The following is a 23,538-nucleotide window of genomic DNA, read 5'->3' as shown; positions in this document are numbered from 1 at the left end:
TGACATTTCGTTCAGTGGTACATAAACTCAAAAGCACCCAACACTAACTACAATGCATCATTAGAAGATTTCAACTAGATGTGTTTAGATTTTAATTCTGGCCACCCATATACCAGAGCAGAGTATTAATTTGTCGGAAACTACTATGTGGGCTTCAAATTATATATCATCTTTCAGTAAATTATTTTCTCACTATATAAATTTCAAGACATTTGTTAAACACCAGAATTTATAGACAGACTCAGGGGGCAAGGGGAAATAATGTTTAGCTCTCTCTTCTAGAGGTTCCAAATTTTATTAATAATTTTTAGATCACCCCAAGCTTTTACACTATACTGCATGGATATAGATACTGCCTTGGTCCCCAGTTTTTCTAAATTGTTAACAAATATAAGCCAGCAAAAATAAGGAAATTCTCCTTATAAAGTCAGATAATATTAGAAAAATATCATAGTGGTGACCAACTAAATAAACTCCAAATCAAAAGCACTGCCATCAAGTTGATTCTGACTCATGAGCAGACACTGCCATCTTTCCTCCATGAAGCAGCTACAGGGTTCACGTGACTGATCTTACCTGTAGCCTTCAGATACTTCAAATACGCTGGTCACTTGAAAGGACCACCACATAACCACTCTGCCATATATGACCTTTATTATATGAGGCTAGCAATATTGATTCAATGGGTCTGTGTTACTGGCCTGGTGAAAGGTACGTCTCACCTCCAAACATGTACTGACAACATTTCTTACCTGGAGAGCATCCTTAATCCAAGCACAGACTTCTCCTTGCAGCTCCCTTCCACACCTGGGACCACTAGTAAACTGGGCCCCTAAATATTTGATTATTTTAATTATTTTGTCCAAGAAACCCTGGTGGCATGGTGCCAGAGCTGAGTAAAAGCTCATCCATTGCAACCCACCGGCAACTCCACAGGAGAGCGAATTTGCCCTCTATTTCCATATATTAGGTTCTTACTGTTCTTAGGTATTGTCAAGTTGTTCTCACTCGGTCGCTTTGTTGTTGTTATTTGTCTCCCAGTTAGTTACATTCATAGCAGCCTCATCTACAAAAGGAAACACCATCTGACCCTGCAGCCTCCTCCCAATTGTTCTTATGTTTGAGCCATTGTTGCAGCCACTGTGTGGATCCATCTGGCTGAGGGCTTTCCTCTTTTTGGCTGCCTTTCTACTTTACCAAGCATTGTGTTATTTTCCCAGGACTGGATTCTCCTGATAACATGCACAAATGTATGTGAAATAGTCAGCTTCTGTTCAATAAAATGAACCATTTCAGATTCCTGTGCCTTCCTAACAGCCTCACAAATATGGCTCTATTGCAACCCGCGCGTGTAACCACTGAGTCGATCCGTCCGTCTTGTGAGGAATATCTCTTCCACTGACTCGCTACATTCTCAAGTGGAATGTCCTTTTCTAAGGATTGGCCAACCTTGATAGCGCGATCAAAGGCTATGAGATAAAGTCTGCTCCTGTCTAAGTAGCATTCTGGCAAGGCGACTTCCAAGAAAGAATTTTTGGTCTTCTGGTGATCCATGGTATAGGCAATATTTTCCAACATTACTTAAGTCAAAGACATCAGTTCTTTTTTTAAAATTATTTTTTTAAATGTAGGCTGGGAACAAAGTGAATAGAATAATATTTTCTACCCAGTCATTTTCCCAAGCCTGTTTTAATGTCCCAACATTTAATTAACAGAACAGGGAAACTGCCCTGAACTGAACTCAACACTTTGGAAAGACATCAGTTCTTATGCTATGTTGTCCAGTGTTTTATTTGCCTATGAGGTTATTGAAAATATGGTTTGAGTCAGACACTTCTTAGTCCTCAAAGTAACATCTTTGCTTTGCTTCCTGTGATATTGAACTTTATTATTTACAGTCCTTGGATCACACAGGCTGGTGTGCTCCTTCCGAGTGGACTTAGCTGACATCTCATTTAGATGGCTGCTTATTTTAAGTCAAGCATTTAAGACCCCAGATGCTTTTAAGTCAAGCATTTAAGACCCCAGATGCTTTCTTCTGAAAGCTGGGGACCACCTGATTTCTTCGTCTCACTATGTTATGTTATGTTATGTTATGTTATGTTATGTTATGTTATGTTATGTTATGTGGGCAAGTATTCAGCAGGGTCGCATCAGAAGAAGCAATTGTAAGGTATGGGTATGTCTCCCGTAGGCAGTAAATTGATGGATCTTGTTTTCTCATCTTGTCTGCTACTTTCTCTCTTGACTTTAATCCATCTCTCTTGCATTTAATCCATTGAAATTAGGTGCCATTGTTGATATGAGTGGGGGTTTACTGTGCATTTTTAGTTTTTGGTGTTACATTAGTTTCTTTATTCTTCCTCTATTTCAGTGTTGTTTGAGTACTGCTTTCATTCAGTGGTTTCTTAGTGTTAATGACTGGTATTTTGGTTTCAGGTTTGTGTGATATCATTGAATCGGTGTCCAGAGTGTCCCCGCTTGTATTTTTTGTAATGCTAGCCTTGTTTTCACAAATTCCTTTCCTGTGTCCTCATCCTTATTTTTTCCTCTTATTGGAGAGTTGTGCTGCCCATAGGATTTGGGTTTGACGGTTTTTTCTTTCAATATTTTTATATGTGTCAATCTGTTTTCTTCTTGCCTGTATGATCTCTGCTGAGAAGTCCAAGTGATTCACATGTTTTCCTTTGTGGATTACTGGTCTTTTCCCCAGAGCTGCTCTCAAGTGGTGTTGGGTTTTGAGGTAGCTGCAGGAAAGCCGTCTGCTAGGTGTTTTAGAGCTAGCTGATCAACAGTAGTTCAAACCCACCAGGTACTCTTCAGAAGAAAGATGAGGCATACCCCTCTAAATTAGGTTACACCTGTGGAAACCCTGTATCAGATTCCTGAGTTTGAGTCAAGTCAGAGACAGTGTGTTTGGAGGTCGGCAGGAGAAACCTAGTTAAATTGTAATTATCACACAAAGCTGGGAATTGCTTTTGGTCATGTTAGGGCAGCTGAGTCCAACAACAGGCCAAATACAAAATAATATTTGAATTAGAGATTTAAGGATTGAAGATTGAGCATATTTTTGTCCAAGTCAGTGCAGACACAAAGAGGTGGGGCAAGATTGTTGACCCTCAAATGTCACAATGTCTGATAGGGAAAGAGCAAGTGAACTAAAAAGTCTCAAGAACGTGGATGACTGAGATTCACACGACACAGACACACATCTACACATACATGTTTTCTCTAAGGCTACTCATGGCTATCCAGTTGATTCTGACTTATAGTGATCTTGTAGGACAGGGTAGAAATGGCCCCATGGAGTTTACAGCCTATAAACCTTTTTGAAATCACACCTCCAGATCTCTCTCCAAAAAGAGTTGATGGATTTGAACCAGCAACATTTTATTGAGCCATTCAGTTAGCAGCTGAATGTTTAATCACGATACCATCAGAGCTCAGTCCCTGATGTGGACAGATTTCAGTCTTTCTAGTTTCTACACAGTGGGGTTTGCTGACATGAGGTTAACCCTAGGAAAAGCCTCTGCAGCGTCTCAGCTGTTTAACAATGAATGAGTGTCCTGCCTTGATCAAATTACCCATTTGGGAGTAAGCAAAGGTGCAATCAAAAATTCCTCCAACCAATAAAAGAAGACTGCACATAACGAAGCATGCGATTAAGGAAGTGATAATACAGGTTTAGGAACGAATGCTTATAGCTTCTGTGATACACGAGTTCCCCTCCTCCGGATCAGTCTGACTGTGTCCCCACCACGATGACGCTTCAATCCATTTATCTGTAAACTCGCTGCTTTCTGCTCCTCGGATCCCTGGGTTTCCAGCCTTAACCTCATGACTGACCATTCGCTAAGCGGGTCTTTGAAAAGTGCTCTGTTCTCTTTCTCCTTATTATACCCATGAGCCCTACTGAGATTTGAATAAAGAACACAGTTCCCATCCTAATAGTAGGGTGATTTTTTCCCCATCTTCTTGAATTTCCGTGGCTTTGCCCCATCTGCACGATGGTGGTTGGTTTAGTAGTTAGTTCTCTTCCTCCAGTTCCAATAAACATGTGCAAAAATAGCCTCTAATTGGAACCTTCCTTAGGATGTTTTCTTGATATTTTAAGTGTGTGTGGTTTGTATATCAAAGGGCAAACACACTGTCAATTCTACCACAGTATGTTGTCCTTTGCTGGGCAGAAAGGACCTGGTTTCCCTCCTGTCTTGAATTCTAGAAACCAGGTTCAACTATTCAAAGGAAGGAAATAAAAATATAAGGAATGCCATTTCTCCCCAAAATACTGAACACTCACCAGAACTTCAGAACGTTCTTCTACACATGATCTGAGAGTCCTGAGAAAAGAGGCTGCTATTGTGTTATTATCTATTTACCAGGAGTAAAGAAACAAAACAAACAAACAAAAAGTTTACTGCCACCGGGGCTATGCTGATTTATAGCATCCCTATAAACAGGGTAGAACTGCCACTGGGGGGTTGTGAGACTGTAACTCCTTATGGGAGTAGAAAGCTCACCTTTCTCCTGCAGGGTGTCTGGTGGTTTCAAACTGTTGACCTTATGGTTAGCAGTCCATTGTGTAACCACTACACCGCCATGGATCTCTTTTTATGTGTATTTGAATGCCTCTTTCATGAAGCATACCAACTGATGGCCTCAGGATGTGTGGGCAGACATCTTCCGCTCTATCACAACTGAAACAGCAAACATAAAGAATGTACATAATAGGTGCAACATACTGGGTGGATTGATGGGTAGATGGTGAGGGGGTGGGTGAGTGGATGGGGGGATGGATGCTTGACCAGCTGTATGATGTATGAGTAAGCTGGTGCATAGATGGACAGAAGACAAAGCCAGAGACTGTGAATATTTTAGACCAGATTCAATCTCAGGATCTGAAATAGATGAGGTTACCAATAAGTAATACAGCTACTTGTTTTTCCTCTTGGAAAAGGGTAAAAACACAGCCTGATAATTTCTATATGTATAGCGTGTAAGTTTATTCTCCAAGCTAGACAGACAGTGGGGATTATTGCTGTGAGTTTCATTGCCATTTGCTAAATTATACCATGATTATTAAAATAAACTATTACCACTTCATACTTTTCAAAATGTTCCATTCTCTTATCTCACTTAGTAAAAATATAAGAACGTGTTGTGTATCTTCTTCAATTATTCTTACATTTTCCTCCTCTTATGCTTTTTTGTTTTATCTAGAGGGACAAAAGACAGCTATGTTCTTTCTTGTGGAAGCAATTTAAACAATCAGCAAAGACCGTCTAGAGTTCCTCTGTTAATAGTCCGTAGATATTTTCATCAAGCTTTCAGAACCCATGCTGTCCTTGTTCAAAAGCTGGACGTGGCACAAGCATTACCTCACCCAAAGAGAGGCTATAGGAAACAAATAAATGTACACGTGGAAGTGCTGTAACGAAACGGAATGCTCCTCATTACAATAATGACAAGCTCATTCTACTCAACTAGTTTTTACTGCTCGGCAGCAAATGCGGTGGAAAGACCACAGACAAGATGCTGCCCTGTTGCACAGACTCTGGGAAGGGGTGGAATTTGAATTTTAAAAAGGGGGTGGGGGTTCCACAGTGGCAGGGGAGAAATTAGAGTTTGGATCCTTCAATCCTTGCAAGTTACGCTTTCAGGTGAGGATTAATAGGGTCTGAAGGAAGGTCATCTAGTCTAATTGACCTCTTTCTCCATGCAGGATCCCACTCCACATTGCCCCCACATGTCCATTTGACCTCGTCTTGAATGCCTCTTGTGAAAAACAGATCACCGCCTAATGTGGTGGTTTGTTCCAAAGTTGAGCAGCTTTAAATGCTAGACTAGTCAGAAAGGACTCGGACACAGCAAGTTTGGTTTGGGATGCACATTCTCTAATGGGTGGTCCAAACCTACTCAAAGGCACATCGAAAGGAAGTCCTTTCTACATGCTTTCAAAAATGTATGACCTATGTTGTGTAGTCACCGAGAGTCACAAATGACTCCAAGGTCACTGGTTTCTTTTGTTGTTCCTGTCTGTATACACCTTTAAAGTATCTTATGTAAAAGATGCTGTAGAGTTCTCACCTTTCAAATGGGAGACCCAGGATTAGTCCTCCGCAGCACCCCTCCAGGGTAGCCACAAGCCATCTCTCTGTGGGGGTCGGTTTGTTACTAGGATGCTGAACAGGTTTGAAACCATCTTCCACACCAAGATGGATGAGGGCAGACCTGGTGATTCATTTCTGAAAATCAGCCAGTAGAAACCCTGTGGATCATGACAGTCTGATCTGAAACTACCACGATGATAGTACAGGATGCCATTGGTTCCATTTCACGCTGTGTGCTATTTGTGAATTGCGGCTAACTCAACAGCTACCAGTGACACCAACAAGAGAAAGGTCTTTCAGGAAAGCTGGTACCTGATTCATTCTTGTTGGAGGGCATTGGCTTGTGCATCAGAAAGTGGATCCTGTGCATCAGGATGGGAAGAAGGCTTATTCATAACCTGTGATATGCAGATGACACCATCTTGTTGCTGAAAGTAGCAACACTTGCTGCTGAAGATCAAGGATTCCAGCTCAATGTAAGAGGCTAAAATCCTCACAACTGGACCCTTAGGTAACATCGTGATAAATGGAGAAGGGATTGACGTGGTCAAGGAGTTTGTCTTGCTTGAATCCACAAGCAAAGCACATGCAATGGAAGAAATAGTCAAAAGATCAAAGGATTTGCATTGGGTAAATCTTGCAGTGCAAAGCCTCTTTAGGATATTAAACCAGAAGGATGTCACTTTGAAGAGTATGGTGTGCCTGACATAGCCATGGTATTTCCAATGGCTTTGTATACATGTGAAAGTTGGACATGGAATAAAGAAGACCAAAGAAGAATGGATGCATTTGACTTGTGGTGCTAGAAGAAAATTAACAGTACCATAGACTGCTAAAAGGACAAACTGATCTGTGTTGAAAGACTGGTCCCTGGAGAAGGACATCATGCTTTGGGACATGAAAAAGGGGAAGTCCCTCAAGAAGATGGATTGACATTGTGGCTGCAACAATGGGCTCAAGCATAGGAACAATTGTAAGGATGGCAAAGGATTGTGCAGTGTTTTGTAAGGTAACTACGGGTCAGAACCAACTCAATGGCACCTAACGACTTTGTGCTCATCCCAATCTGTGGAAGAACATGATGACTCAACACTCCTCCCGATATCCACTTCTATTCCAACTGCATTGAAGCGCCTTGCATGGGAGGGGCAGCCACATAGGCAGTTGTTCACCAATTTTGAGAGTCCACATCACACACTACCTACTAGCCACAAATTTAGGTTCTCAATATATTTTCATGTGACACCCTTAGCTTTATCTGACCTGATTAGCCCCACTGATACTGTGAGTATGCTAATATATATGGACACCTGACAGCATTCACAAAGAATACCCCCTACTTACTACATCTTTGATGGAGTTTATCAAGGATTTAATCTTACATGGACCCACAATCAATGCTCCTGAAAGCAGCAGTCAAGTAATCAGATGATGTGTCTTACTAGGCAAATAGGCTGCAGAAATGATTAAGCGATAAAATGTCAATTAGAGACCGAAAAAGAATCTGACCCTACCCATGTTCAGATGCATGTAAAAATCTAGTCATTTAATGGGAAAATAGAGAAGAATCGATGCGTTTGAATTACAGAGTTGGTGAAGAATGCTCTAAGTTCCAGAAGAGCACATAAATCAGTCTTGGAAGAAGTGCAATAAGAATGCTCCTTAGAAGCGAGAAGGGAAAGACACGGTCTCACTGACTTTGGAGATGCTCTCGAGGCACCACTCCCTGGAGAAGGGCATCGTGTTAAGTAAAGGGTCAGGGAAAGAGAGCCCCGATGTGATGGATGGACATGGTGCCAGAAGCAATGACCTAAGTAGACCAATTGTGAAGAAGATGCAGGACTGAACAGTGTGTTCTTCTGATGCCTACAGGGCCACTCTGAGACTGAACGGGCTCCCTGGTTTCTAAGGACAACAGCATCTTAGTTGTCTTAGCATCGCTAGTGTTACCCTGTGGGGTCACAGGAAGACCACACATGGATGGCCTAACAAACAAATTCATTCATTCACAGTTTAGGGGGCTGGAAGTCCAACATCAGGATGCCAGCTCTAGGGGAAAGCTTTCTCTCTTTGTTGACTCTGAATGAAGACCCTGTCTCCTTTCATGTCTGCTCCTGTGAGACCTTTATGTGGCTTTGCTTCTCTGTGCCTCATTTCCACTATGCTCATGTTTGTTTAATATCTTTTATATCTCAAAAGACATTGGCTCTGAACACATTCTATACTACTCCCATCTCATTAACATAAAAAGACCACCCATTTCCAAATGGGATTATAGACACAGTTTAGAGGTCAGGGTTTACTACACATGCTTTTCTGGAACACATTTCAACCCAGCACATATATGTATTTTTCATTGATTCCAAGGTTTTCTCTGCCCAGAAGACAGAGTATTAACCAGAAAAGAATTCATGACCCAACATGCATGCCATCAGTGGATTCTTTTTTCTCACCCAATGGTTTCTAATCTTTCCTGTTTGAGATCAGGTTTACTTAATTTCAATAAAAAAGCCTCATAGTTAGTTTTACTGCTATTGGTGAAGGGGTGATGGAAGGGTTTAATCAAGCATGTTAAGATTAACCAGTGGTTGATCTATTTTCCTCTCTCTTAATCTCTTTATAAAACTCATTGTAACTAGCCTACTTCATGCTGTTTGCTCTATTTTGGAATCAATTTTCTCTATATCTGCTCATATAGTGCTGGCTAAGAATAAACCTCAGGTTTTGATTTTCTTGTGTTTCGAGGATTTGTAGCATAACCAACATATATAAAGTCACCTAACGAATGCTGGTGGCATAATGGATTACTTGTTGATCTGCTAACCACAAGGTCAGCAATTCAACACTAAGTGCCTCTCCTCCTTGAGTGAAAGATGAGGCTTTCTACTCCCATAAAGAGATACAGTCTCAGAAACCCCCAAGAGCAGTTGTACCCTGTCCTGTAAGGTTGCTGTGAGCTGGCTTGCACTTCCTCAGTGGCAATGAGTTTAGTTTGAGAGTAAGTGAGGTTGAGGATGGTTCTCAGAAGGTCCCAAAGTGACAAGCCCATGTTCAAAAAGAGAGTATATATCATTATCAGCAACCAGGAAGCTCTCTGAGCTTCTATATTCTAGGGTTTTACTGTCCATCCGGCAGGAGAAGCTAAATCTTGCCTCCTGAGGATAGTTGAGATCAGCCTCTCAGGTGAGTCTTTTCTGGTTTGGTCTTCAACCGCTCCCCACCGGCTCAAGTCCTCACCTGTGGCTAGGCAGTCCAGGACACGATGCTACAAGTACTTATTTTCACTGCAACCAAGAATAGAGATCCCCTTATTTAGAATAAGGTTGTTTACAACACACACCTCTGGTTTCCCAAGGGGGGCTTTATGTTGGGGTTTGCAGACCACCCTTGTGTCCTCCGTTGCAGGAATTCTTTGAGGGGAGGACAAAGTCAAAGCCACACAGTCATAGAGGTGAGCAGCCAGCTCTGCCATGGCTTCTCTTGATGAAAACACCATCCCTTCCATCAAACCTGCTCGGGTGTTATGAACTTTACTCTGAAAGTAGCATGGAACTGTAGGACCCAGAAGCACCCCACTTTAGAGTCCCTTAGTTACTCACTGCCTGCTTCCCAGGGCTGAGTTCACTGAAGTTTGATTCCAATTCTACCATGCATGTTATCAACTGCCTTTCCAGTTATGTGCGAATCTTTGCACCCTCATCCCAACCACAGATGAGAAGTGAGCATGTGGTCAAGGGAAGGACACAGTTGCAGCCCATTAGGAGTTTCCCCTCCAAATGGCACCCGTTTAATGTTAATAGACTCTAAGTAGATTACGAAGGCAGCTCTGGTCAATTGGATGGCAATGTCATCAAGTACACACGAATACCACACGCCAAGGTAGCCAAATGTCCAACAAGGACTGGGCACATGGTACAACCGATCTAGGGAGGAGCTTGAATTCAAGGATGCCTCCTCATTTGTAGGCAGCACACCTAGCAAACTGAATTTACTAACTAGAAAGAGGAACCAGACTGCTTTTTGAAAGAAAAAAAAACAATCAATTTTTCCTGGTCCTTTTAATTGCTTCTACTTTGTATGCACTCATTAGCCTGATACAATCTTTTCGGTTGCTGTCAGCGATGATGCTAAAATGGATGGCCCATTGTTTCTGGAATCCATCCTCTGGCCAATTAAACATTGAGGAAATATATGTTTCCTCTTCTTAACTGGCTCATCTCTCACAGCTCAGCATTTTCTGATGGAGAAATGATTCCTCCACACTGTATTTGAGGAGCCCTACTGGTGTTGAGGTGCTGTGAGTTGGAAGTGACTTAATGGCAGTGATTTTTGGAGTGGTGTAGGGTTGAAGTGTTAACTGCTACCTGAAATGTAGGAGGCTTGAGCCCACCAGCCAATCCAAGGAAGAAGGATATGTCAGTCCGATCCGAATGATCCGACGGCCACCCATTGGATCGAGCTGCCGTCACAGTCTACTCAGAGCTTCCCTACGTAGTAATAGCCTGGGCAGTTCTATTCTACAGAGATACTATGGGTCAGAATTGACTCAATGACAGTGAAGAGTCCAATATCTGAAAATACTGCCAGACCCTGAGCTAAACGTTTTGTAGACCACGCTCCTGTGCCCTTCTGGAAGCACGTAATTGCTTCCTTTCTGGCTACTTCTGCTGATTACACTTCTGCATTGCTTAAGCCACATGCTCTCTACTGATTGAAAGCGATGGAAAGAAAAGCAAAGAGATTCTATATTCTTTTTGTCCTCTTTCATATGACAAATGTCTTCCATGGGATGGCATCTTGTTTTAGCTTGATGGCTAGTAATAGAAGACTTTCTCAGAAAATCCACCAGCCAACTATAGCAATCACCCCTGAGTCACCTCCTTCTCATGGAGACCTAAGCTCCAAACAGTGTTCAATTAGCTCTAACTTTTCAGAAGTGGAGCACCAGGTCTCTCTTCCACACAGGCTCCTCTGCGTGGACGTCTAACCTTTCAATTTGTAGCTGATGGCTTGTTTAAGGCTTGTTTATGCCACCAAGCAACTATTGCTTAGATTAGAACCTGAAATACACAGGTGATTTGAATGCAAATTATAATTTCAAAATTGGACTGTATACTCAAACTCTCAAAAAACTCACTGCCAGAGAGTCAATTCTATCTCATAGCACACCTACAGGATGGAATAGAACTGCCCTTGTGGGTTTGCAAGATTTTAAATCTTATTGGGAGTAGAAAGCCTCGCCTTTCTCCTGTGGGGCCACTGGGGGGTTTCAAACTGTTGACCTAAGGATTAGCCACCCAGCACATAACTCCCTGCACAACTTGGACTTCATAAAAAATTTGTGACCACTAAATATTTATTTGTCCACATAGATTGTTATTGAAATGTCTTTTTAAAAGTCAACTCATTAAAATATTACAGTCATTTTATTCATTTAAATAACTATCATCAATTTCACAATTTTTTTACTCTAAGATTGTAAAAGAAATGTGTCAAAACAAGAAGGAAAAATATGAGCATGTTCCTTTTGTGTAAGGATATGTATCTCTCCGAGGGATCTGAGCTGGAATCATTTCCTGTGCCAACTATTTTTCCAAGATCCTAACTCGTTTGGAACATCTCTTGGTAATTGGTTCCTCTCCTTCTGGCATGCTACCTGTAAGCCAAGGCAGAAGCTAGGAAGGAGGAGTGGACTAGGGTGGAGCTGATGATGTTTTTAACATTACTTCACTAGCCTGCAATCCAAGCTCTTAGCTCCTGAGTCCACACATTTTTCATAAGGGCGTGTGGTCAATTCATCAAGGCTATTCAGGTCACACGATGTGGGTCCTTTCTTATTCAAACGTTAAGACCAGGCTCTGCTAGAGAAATGGTGGATTTGGACTATTTCTCAGTGATTTAAAACAGTGGCATCGGTCTATTCAAATCTTGTACAGCTATCTGGGCTTTCTTTCCGGAAGGGAAATGGACCTGGAGAACTTACTGAGGAGGATCAAAGATGACAGCTTTCGGGATGGATTACAACTAACAGAAAGGAGAAAAATGAAATGAATTAATAAGCAACATGATAAACAGAGAAAAATTGAATGGTCAAGGAGTTCGTTTTACTCAGGTCCACAATCAATGAGCATAGACGCAACAGTAATAAAAAAAAAATGTCAACCTGAAATCCAGGATGGGTGAATCTACAGAAAAAGGAGGTAGATTAAGTTTCCTGAGAGGTAACACAGGGGAGGTGGGGTGTAATGGGAACTACAAGAAGAAAGAAAATATTTTGAAAATGATTGTGATAGATATTATACAAACGCGTCTTGATATGACTGAACTATGGAATTGGCATGATGTCTGGATGAAGTCCTAATAAAATGGTTTGGGGAAAAAAATCAACCGACATATTGCATTGAGAAAATCTGCCGCAAAGGATATCGTTAACTGTTCAAAAGAAAAAGTGTCAGCTTGTGGACTAAGATGTAACTGATCCCATCTATTTTCGATTACTTCACATGCACGAAAACTGGACACTGAATAAGAAGGATCAGGGAAGAAATGATGCCTTTGACTTACCGTGTTGGTGAAGACTACTGGACATACCTATGCAAAGTCAGAAAAACAAACAAACGTGCCTTGTAACAGGTACAATAGGAGTGCGTGTAGTGAGACTGGTCCTCGTGCTCTCTGGATGTGTGAGCAGGAGAGACCAGTCTCTGGAAGAGGACGTCATGCTTGGTAATGCAGAGTCCGTGAGAAAGAGGAGGAACCTCAAGGAGATGGATCCACACAGTCGCTACAAAAATGGACTCACTTATGACACATAGGGGAAGATGGCACCTAATTGGCCGTTGTTGTTATTTTGGTGCAGTTGGGGTCACTGAACTGACTTAATGGCATCCAAAAACAACCGTGTGTCCCTGTGAAACTCGTTCTGTGCTTCACAGAAGTCTGAGAGCCCCAAAGGCCACAATCTTCCACTTTTCTTCTAACATGTCACTGTAATGTTGGGGAGCATTGAGGACTATGGTGTGCATGATCCATATTTACAATCACTTGGTGGCACAGTGGTTATGCTTCATGCTGTGATCTGCAAGGTCAACAGTTCAAGACCACCAGCCAGCTCCTTGGGAGAATGACAGGGGTTTCTATTCCTGTAAACTGTGACCGTCTTGGAAAATTGCAAGGGCAGTTCTACTCTGCCCTATAGAGCGAATCAGAGACAGTATCAACTCCATGGCAGCAAGTCACGTGCATGTGAAAGTTGGGCCTTGAATAAAGACAATCAAAGAGGAGCTACAGTGTTGGAGAAGAATATTGACAGTACCATGGACTGCCAAAAGAACGCACAAATAGGTCTTGGAAGAGGCACAGCCAGACTCTCCTTAGAGGTAAGGATGGTGAGACTTGGTCTCACCTACTTTGGACAGGTTATCGAGAGATGAGCCCCTAGGTTCTAAAGGACACCACGCTTGGTAAAGTTGAGGGGCAGTGGCAAAGAAGGCCCTCAACAAGATGCATGGACCGAGAGGCTGCAGCAATGGTCTCACCATGACAACAGCTGTGAGTCTGGCGCAGAAGCAGGCAGTGTTTCCTTCTGTTGTACATGGGGTCTCTATGCATCAGAACCAACTCAACACAAAACAACAACCAGAAATAAAAAATAAATCTAAGGCATTTTAATTGCTACCAGATTATAAATGTAATTACATGAAAAAAAATTGAATTGTATATTTTTATTGTTGTTGAAAACTTGCCTTGAAACGCATCTATATGTTAAAAAAACATTAAGTGTCTTAGTGGAGATATGAAGGCACTCAGAGGGGAGGGGAGCCCAAGAAGCATTATGCTATGACAGTGGGGGCTGTTGTTGAGTAATTTTAATCAGCTCTCACAGCGACCCTATGTATAAAAGAAGGAGACATTGCCAGGTCCCAGCCACCCTTGCAATCATTGCCATGTTTGAATCCCTTTTTGCAGCACATAGTTCAGTCCATCTTGAGGAGAGTCTTTCTCTTTTTCCCTGATCCTCTACTACACCACAAGCGACACGTTCTTCAATGGGGTAGAGAGTCCCCAAGTATACTTTGTGGGTAATAAGGTCCCATTAATTAAGTGGAAGGGGACTCTAGGTCAGTGGTCTCTATGTGTGGTCCCTGAGCCATAGTACCAGTATCACTGGAAGCTGAGTAGGCACACACCCTGGATCAGAAACGCTGAAATGAGTATATATATTGTTTATTAATATATTAATATTTATTAATATGTAATTAATATATATATTAAAGATCCCTATGAGTGGCTCTGCTCTATGCAAAATTTAAGAAACACCAGTCCAGGTCATAATAATTTAGAAATTAGCTGAACATTCTGACAGAAGTATCTCAATTACAGACCAAACGAGCACACACACAAAACATTTCTTGTTAAATCAGTCCCAAGATACTGGGATCCTTCTTGTGTTAGAGTGGAACTCTAAGCCAGAGATAGTTCAATGGCTGTTTGTTTGGAGAAGATGGTCACTCCTTTACCAATGTGTCTCTGGGTGTTTCTGAGCTTTGAAACTTTTAGTTAGGAGTCAAATCCTTAAAGTCCAGCATGGGTAATGTGCTTGTGAAAGATCATAGAATAAATAGGAGTAGAGGTGCTTGGGTGTTAAATAAGGAACCGCTCCAGTGTCCTTTAGTCCCCTCACCTGGAGGTGATTCTGATTCATGGTGGTCTTCTATGGGGATTCTCAGACCACAGATCAGTATGGGACTAGACAGCCTCAGTTTCTCCCTAGCCCTATAACGACTGAATTTTTAATTTCAGGGGAAATTGTTTTGCTTTTATTCTTTACTTTCATACTTATCAATATATATTAACGTACACATTTAATTAAATGTTACGAAAACGTCACGCTCGGCATTATAGGGCTAGAGTAGTAGGTAGGTATGAACCACTGATCTTTCCATTAACAACTCAATGCCCACCCTCCAGAGACACCAGGCTCCCTAATCCTCTTTTGGGACTTGAAAATGATTGGTGGCAGATGTAATTTTGGACCATGTATAGCACTGAAAGTGTTACAGTACCATTCATCACCCGGGTGATCCTCCATGATAAAGATGTTCAGCGTTGAGTTATAAAGATGCATGCGTTGTCTTTTATGGTCTCCTACCACAGATTTTCCTCTATTTGCTCCTCATCAGTACGAGCTATGAAAAGCAAAGCAAAGCCCTTTGCAGTCGAGCTGAGTGCAGCCCACAGCGATCAGCGTGGTACCGAGCAGAACTGCTCCGTAGCGCTCCTTGGCTGTGGCGCAGTGGCTGACTACTCAGCTGCCAAGTGAAAAGATTATGGTTTGAACCCAGCCAGCCGCTCCACAGGTAAAAACGCCTGACAGCATGTTTCTGAACATATCACAGCCTAGAAAACCCTGTGGGACAGTTCCACGGTGTCACCTGGTGTTGCTGTGTCACCTGGTGGTGCTGCCCTTGTTATTGTTGGGCGCCACCGAGTAGGTTGTGACTCTGAGTGTCTCTATGCACAACAGAACGAAACACTGGTGGCTATGCTGGAGCCCACTGTTACAGCCAAAGCGTCGATCCATTTGTGTAGGGCCTGCCTCTCTCTCATGACTCCTCTACTTTCCCAGGAATGATGTCCGTTTTCCGGGACTGCTATCTTCTGACAACATGTCTAACGTATGGGAGATGAAGCCTCGTCATGCTTGTCTCTACGGAGCACTGTGGCAATACTTCTTGCCAGACAGCTTTGCTTGCTCTTTCAGCCATAGTACTTTCAATATTCTTTCCCAGCACAATAATCCAAATGTAGTGATTCCTCTGTTTTTCCTTACTAAATACCCAGATTTTATAGGAACCAATAAAAAATGTCATGGCTTGAGTCAGGCACATCTTAGTCTTCAAAGTAACCTCCTTGCTGTTCAACACTCTAAAGAGGCCTTGTGCAGCAGAGTCTCCAATACAATGCATCCTTTGATCTCTTGGATGCTGCTTCCAGGAGGATTGATTGTGGATCCAAGAAAGACAAATCCTTAACAACATCCACCTTTTCTCTGCTTATCAGGTTGTTACCTATTGTGAGGATTGAGTTGAGTTGTGAGGATTTTAGTCTTCGGGACATTGCGTTGTCATCCACACTGAAGACTGCAATCCTGGATTTTCATCAGCAAGGGCTTCAGGTCCTCCTCACGCTCAGCCAGCAAAGTCGTATTATCGGCATATATCAGTTGGTTAATAAGCTTCCTCCAATCTTGATGCCACCTTCTTCATATTATCTTCTTCAGACAATCTGATTATTTGTGCATACATAAACTGAACAACTGTGGAAAGAGGATATAACACCTTTTCTGATTTTAAGCCACAGAGTATTCCCTTATGCAGGATTTGTAAGTGGTATGAGTAGTTGCCACAGTGTGGCCATTACAGAATATGACAAATTGAGGAAGGGGCTGGGTTTAGCCTGTCAAGCAGGTCATAGCCAATGAAACATCTGTGTGGGCATGGCCTTCTCCTGAGAACTCTGGGAACTCCTGTCTTTCTCCCTGGAGGTGGGATACATACTCTTTCTGCTATACATTCCTGTTAACAAGTGACATGGAGTTACACTAATGAAGCTGGAGCCCTGGAGTTGGAGGAGTCACATGGAGACCCATGCCAGCGCTGAGACCCTTCCACCACCACTGGATCCACAAGACTTTCCACCCACAGGACTGTGATTGTCCAGCATTCAGCATTGTCGCATGCATTGCATGAGTTTGAAGAGGAATTTATAGACTGGTATCAGACATATCAGACTTAAGGATTTGATCTGGACTGCCTGGGATATTTTCTTAATATATAAATGTTCTTTGTATAAAGCTTTGTTATACACAGATGAGTGTCTATGAATTTATTTCTCTAACCTATCCAGACTGACACATACAGTCAGCTGCTAACTGAGAAGCTGGAGGCTCAAGTCTACCCAGAGGGGTCTTAGAAGCAGAGCCTGGTAATGCAGGTCTCACCAATGCATCATGAATACCCTCTGGAACACAGCTCTAGACTGGAATACGTGAGGGGACTGTAAATCTGACTGTACTACAGGGTCACTGCCTTCTAAGAGACCTTCTGAAGTGCCTTTTTTTTTTAACAAGTTCAACTTCCAACAGAAAATGTGGACGTGTGGGTCCATGCAGTAGCAGCTGAGAAGGCTTGACCGCCCACCTCCAAAATGGCAGCCATTGAAAAGCATATGGAGCATCCTTCTTCTCTGATGCTCTACTGGCCGTACATCAGATTTGACTCTCTGTAAATGGGTGGTTCCCTATCACGTAGGTTCTTTGGGGACCAGAGCAACTATCTGAAGTCACCTATGTTTATTTTGCAGTAAAATAGATGGTCCTGGAAACCCACAGGGAGGCGGTGAGGGGGCTCTGTGAAAATTAAAATCAGCCCAGCTCACTGCCTCAAGGGGGCCTCTCTGGAGTGTTGGGCTTCCTCTGGGTTTCCAGGTCCAATAACCAAGCTCCTCCTGCAGGTGCTCCAAACCAGCAAGCAGTACAAAGGTGATCCCCGCCCATCATCTAATGACTGGTCCATCGACCAATGACTCTGGTAAATGTCTGCCCAACAGAGGTGGTGAGACTCGGGTGGTTAGGGCAACTTTACCCACAGAGGCAGAAATAGAAGATACAAAGTTCAGACTTGAAGGAAAAAAAAAGCCAGAGTAGCCATTTAAAAGAGTAGTGCTGGATCGATATGTAATTGTTGATGGACAAATTGATGACTTCTTTTTCTGTTTTGAAAAGGAGTTGGGTATCTCACATACACGTGAATTGACCCTCATTTGAATCCCCAAGACTACAGATTCTATGGATGAACCGAGAAATTCTCTTCGCTATCTCTCCACAGCCCCCAGCCCCCACCCCCCACTAAAGCCAGGGCAGATTGGTAGGCTCTGGAGGAGACTGTTCCTGACCCACTCTAGGCAGAAGTCAGTTCCCGGGGTAGCTGTGGCCTCTCTGGACTGTCAGGCATGTATAGAACAGGTCCCACTTGACTCAGCTTTACTAATGATTCCCGTCAGACTTTTTCAATTTATAGCACACTGCAATGTGGTCGTGCTTTATGAATCAGTTCTTTGAATCCATCCCATGGGGTTTTATATATAATAAATTGTTGCCTGTGTGCTGGTATTTATATTACTTAACAAGTCTATTTTGTAAAAGGCTGTTTGCTTTGTTGTTGAGCACACTGTTTAGTCTGGGACTCCATCAGGGTAAACTGTTACATCAGGATGGAATTGCCCCTTGATCTGGCCTGAGTTTTGGAAATGTCTCCGAATGCCTCCAGTAGTCTACATGCGATTATAGAGACAGGTCTACAGGTGGGATGGGTTTTCCCCAGCCCCACCTATTCATTCTAGATATACACACGAAATGGAACTTATTTCCACCAGCCAAATACACAACTTTATAGATGGTTCCTAATGAGGAGGTCCTGGTCCAATTGTAAATCAAAGACTGAATCCTTAATGGGGAAATGTGCCTTTCTTGCCAATGCCACAGAAAGCCAGGGCAGCTCTCACAGAAACAGAATTGTTTACAAATAGATCCTGGAGAGGGGAAGAGCTTCCCTGGATTATTCCGATGCCAGAGAATGCTTTGAGAACATCATTAGGTCTCTTTCAGATGTCCACGCAGGTTTGCCAAAACAGACAGGGAGCTGTCCAGGAAGCCCAGCAGCAACATGTGAATGCTATTGCTTTTATTGTGGTTCAGTTCTGTCAAGCCAGCTTAGACTTGCGGTCACCTTATGAGCGCAGCAGAACACGTCGTCCCGTTCCATGACAGCCGTCTTCACAACCATTGCCTGTTTGAGATCACTGCTGCAGCCATTCTATCAAAAACTTCTTTAGGAAATTATCTTACTGGGGACTCATACACACTTATCACAACCCATCCATCCATCCATTGTGTCAAGCACATCTGTACATCTGTTGCCATCATCAGTCTCAAAACATTTGCTTTCTACTTGAACCCTTGGTATCGGCTCCTCATTTTTACCTCCCTCCCTGCTTCCCCCTCCCGCATGAACCCTTGATAATTTATAAATTATTTTTATTTTGTCATATCTTACCCCACCCAACATCTCTCTTCACCCACTTCTCTGTTGTCCGTCCCCCAGAGAGGAGGTTATATGTAGAACCTTTTAATCAGTTCCCCCTTTCTACCCCACTCTCCCTCCGGTGTCACCCTCCAGGGATCACCACTCTCGCCACTGGTCCTGAGGGGTTTATCTGTCCTGGACTCCCTGTGTTTCCAGTTCCTATCTGTACCAATGTACATCTTCTGGTCCAGCCTGATTTATAAGGTAGAATTGGAAACATGATAGTTGGGTAAGGAGGGGGAAGCATTTAAGAACGAAAGGAAAGTTATATGTTTCATCATTGCTATGCTGCACCCTGACTGGCTCGTAAGGGGATGTCCAGTTGCCCACAGCTGGGCTTTGGGTTCCCAATCTGCACTCCCCCTAGTTCACAATATGGGTTTTTTTTTCATTCCAGATTCTCTACTTCACCAAACATGAAGCAAGCAAGTCTCCAGTGATTGGTCCTCTGATAACATGATCAAAGTTAGCTGAGACAGAGTGTTGCCATCGGTCTTGGGCTAAGTACTGTAGCAAAGCAAAGCTGTTGCTGCTGTTGTTTGGTGCCATTGCATCAGTTCTGACCCAGGATGACCCTCCAGTACAACAGAATGAAACACCACCTGTTCTGCGCCATCCTCACAATTGTTCTTATGTCTGAGCCCATTGTTGCAGCCACTGTGCTAATCCATCTTGTCGAGGGTCTTCCTCTTTTCCACGGTCCCTCCACTTTATCTGACCTGATGTCCTTCTTCAAGGACTGGTCTCTCTTGACAGCATGTCCAAAGTACGTGAACAAAGACTTGCCATCCTTACCTCTAAGTACCTCTAACTGTACCTCTTCCAAGACAGAATTGTTTCTTCTTTTGGCAGCCCACGCTTCTTTTAATATTCTTTGCCAGGACAATAACCACAATGCATTGATTTTGATTAATGTTACTGTTGTTGTTCTGTGCCATTGAATCAGTTCTGACTCATAGAGAGCCCATGTACATCAGAACGAAATACTTTCCAGTCCTGCACCATCCCCAAACTTGCTCTTATGTGTTTTGGGTTTAGAATTGTTTTAAGCACATTATGGAAGACCTTCCTCTTTTTTGCTATAGAGCTAGTGACATTTATACATGTATATACAAAGAAATTTTTATCAAGAAAATGACTCACATGGTTATAGAAATGGACAGGTCCGGGTTTAAGCAAGTTTCAAGTCCATGGGTCAAATGTTAAGCCAGAAGCTTCTCCTGCAGCAGTGACGGTTGATAAACCCAAGATCAGCACAAAGCCCACAGGCTGGTGGCTGCAAAGGTGGATGAATCCAAGGTCAGTCAGTCAGATGATTGGCTTCCATGGATTCCCAGGATCAGCAGGTGATATGTCAGGCTGTTGACTCAAGTTCAAAGAACTGGAGGTCAAGAAGCAAGTGGCAAGATCCAGATGGGCAAAAAGCACAGCAAACATTTCCATAGTATCCTTACCCTAGAAGGAAGTCAGACACTCAGGGAATTTTCTTTGAGCTGATTCTGTTAGGGCTGCGACCGTAGTGAGGGTGTGACATCCCATTCAATCTTACCCCTTATGAAGACTTGCAACCAATTGGCTTCAATTACTTAGGTCACAGGGTGCTACTAAGTGTTAACTGCCAAGAATGCCTGCCCAGCCAAGTTGACACAAAACCGTAAGTATCACACCATCCTTGCTTCAAGGGAGCATTCTGGCTGTGCTGATTCCAAGATAGAGTTTTTTTTCTTTTCCCTCTGGAAGTCCATGGTATACTCAATGTTCTCTGCCAGCACCTCGCAAGTGTCCCTTCTCCTATCTTCCTTTCTCCACTGTCCACCTTTCACACGTATGCATGTCAGGTGATTGAAAATATCACAGGTCAGACACACCTTAGCCCTCAAAGGCATTTTTGCCTTTGAACTCTTTCAGAAGTGACTATTTTCAGGAGATTTCCCCAAGGCAATACATTGCTTATTTCATTTGTTCCTTTCCTGCTTTCCCCTCCCTCCCTCCTTTGCTTCTTTCTGCATCTCTCTCTCTTAATAGTATAGTCATCCTAGTGGATGAAATATGTGATGAGAGAGGGTTATATGGGAACTCAGAACATTCTGTCCAGTTTCTTTGTACAAGTCAAATTTTTTAAAAGCACGATGTAGAATAAATTATAGAAAGTAACTTTTGGAGATAGCTCTTCTGAAACCAAACCTATTGTTCTCAAAGTGATTTCAACTCTCGGTGACCCCGTAGTAAAAGACCAACTAGAACCGCCCCATTGGGTTTACAAACCTCTAATCGTTAGAGTAGCAGACTGCCTCATCTCTCTCCTGCGGAAGCCACCGGTAGGTTGAAGCACCAACTTCAGTATGCACTGGAGCATATACACACCCCTTCGCAGAGCTACTAGAAGCTGTCTTTTAATATTTTAAACTCTGAGGCATCTGCAAACATAAAGCAATAGGATCCTCTTCCATTCAATATCAAATACAATAAACTCAAATCTACATATTTAGGGTTCAGGGAAAGCATTAGAACACAGTTATTTCACTGCCTCCCATTGTCACCTAACGATGTCTCAAAACCTCTGGAGCTGCCTACGGTTACACTGTTTAACTATATCACCTCAAACTGCTCTGTTTTTCCCATGTTTAGATTTTTTAACAAATTATTTAATATTTCTACTTTACTTCCATTTAAATAAAATAACTTCAAGTCTTCCAAATCTTTCTAAAGGCAAAGCAAACCCCTGGTAAAAATGGGATGAGGAATTTCTCCCCAGTTAATGACTGAGCACTAGGCTATCCAGTCCATTCATCTCGCATGCCTGGCAGCCTGAGCTGTGTCCCCAGGGCCCTCCTGTTGACTGCTAGCTTGCTGGAGGCATAAAGCAGACAGGAAATTGGGTGGGAAGAGAAGCCAACTTCTTTCCTCTCTGGCTCCTCTAGTATCCCCAGTGAAAGATGTCTGAGCTGGTATACAACTATCCCTAGCATCCCCTGGTGGTGATTACACTGCTGTCAACGTTGTTCCCCAAACTCACAGTCATTGAGTTGATGCACGTCACATCGTACTTGAAGATAGACCTTGAAATGATCTTTTTTGACAATGAACGCAAAGCCATTCCTCTTGATGTTGTCGTCCCTGGCAGAGTAAACCGCATGACATTACAGCTAAAAAGTTGCTAAAACCCATCCTTTTCAGGTTACCAGCCTGGGATATCAGTCTCTATGTTTCCCATTTCCTTTTTGATGATTTTCAATTTTCCTACAATCCAAGTCCTAATTATTAGTAGACTTTTGTAGCTGTTTCTTCTCACCTTGAATTGAATCCCATCAGTCCATGAAGATCCCAAGGCTATGTTTTCATGGCCTTTATCCCATCACCATGGTCATCTCCGCTCTGAGAAAGCAGCTCTTTTTCTCAGTCACGTTTCAAGTGCCCTCTACCCGGGGGGCCTCTCCTCCAGCAAGATCTCTGACAATGTTCAGCTTCCATTCACTAGGCCTTCAGTTCCCGACAATGTTTCCAAAGTATGCATAATGTTTTCAGTGGCTTCTTCCTCCCAAATGGGCAGCTGATTCCTTCCTCACGGTCTGTTCTTAGTCTGGAGGCTCCACTGAGGCTTGCTCACCTTGAGTGACCCTGCTGTCATAAAATACCAGTGATGTCGCTCCCAGCATCTCAGCAACATGCAAGCCACAGCGTGATGGACTGACAAGTGGTAGTCTATAGGAGTAGAAAGTCTCATCTTTCTTGTAAGAAGAGACTGGTAGTTTTGAATTTCTGAACTTGCGATCAGCAGTCAACTCATGTGTCAATATGCCACCAAAATCCTCTACTATTTTTCGATTCATCTTTTGTTATTCTTACATTTTTGACTAAAATAAAACAAAGCTGACTCACTACAAAATTATTAAGTAAGGAAAAAGCTGAAAATAATAAGAGCCAATATCCGTTAGAAATATTCACTGCTGATAAATTTAATTGTCTACTTGGGAAAACAAAAATTGAGAGAATTGGCTAAAATCTATTACAATCCATGAAAACATTTAGTGAGATGCCTCTGGACAAAATCAGTTCACAAAAGTCAGTGTTTTGGAATATATCAATTACAACCAACTGGATAATGAAATGGAAGAAAATATCTCTACATCACCATATCAACCAAAACAACTGACATTGAAATACTATTTAAAATACATCTGTAAAACTTTCCCGGGGAACTGAAATTTTCATCGAGAGTTTTGCAGTGAAAAACCATTAATCTGTGATTTTGCTTAAACCCGCATCATCCTACAAAAAAATAA

At 42.5% G+C, this 23,538-nt stretch overlaps 1 non-coding gene across 1 annotated transcript; it reads right to left on the bottom strand.

Annotated features, from left to right (window-relative positions):
* Positions 1-1,623: 1,623 nt before the first annotated feature.
* On the bottom strand, positions 1,624-1,755 carry LOC142442123 (small nucleolar RNA SNORA36 family). Its single transcript, XR_012783369.1, has one exon. It is a non-coding gene; the product is annotated as a small nucleolar RNA SNORA36 family (small nucleolar RNA).
* Between the last annotated feature and the right edge of the window lie 21,783 nt (positions 1,756-23,538).

Source organism: Tenrec ecaudatus, chromosome 2, assembly GCF_050624435.1.
Source record: "Tenrec ecaudatus isolate mTenEca1 chromosome 2, mTenEca1.hap1, whole genome shotgun sequence".
In the NCBI taxonomy this organism is placed as follows: Eukaryota; Metazoa; Chordata; class Mammalia; order Afrosoricida; family Tenrecidae; genus Tenrec; species Tenrec ecaudatus.
This window is presented reverse-complemented; position numbering and strand designations above follow the sequence as displayed.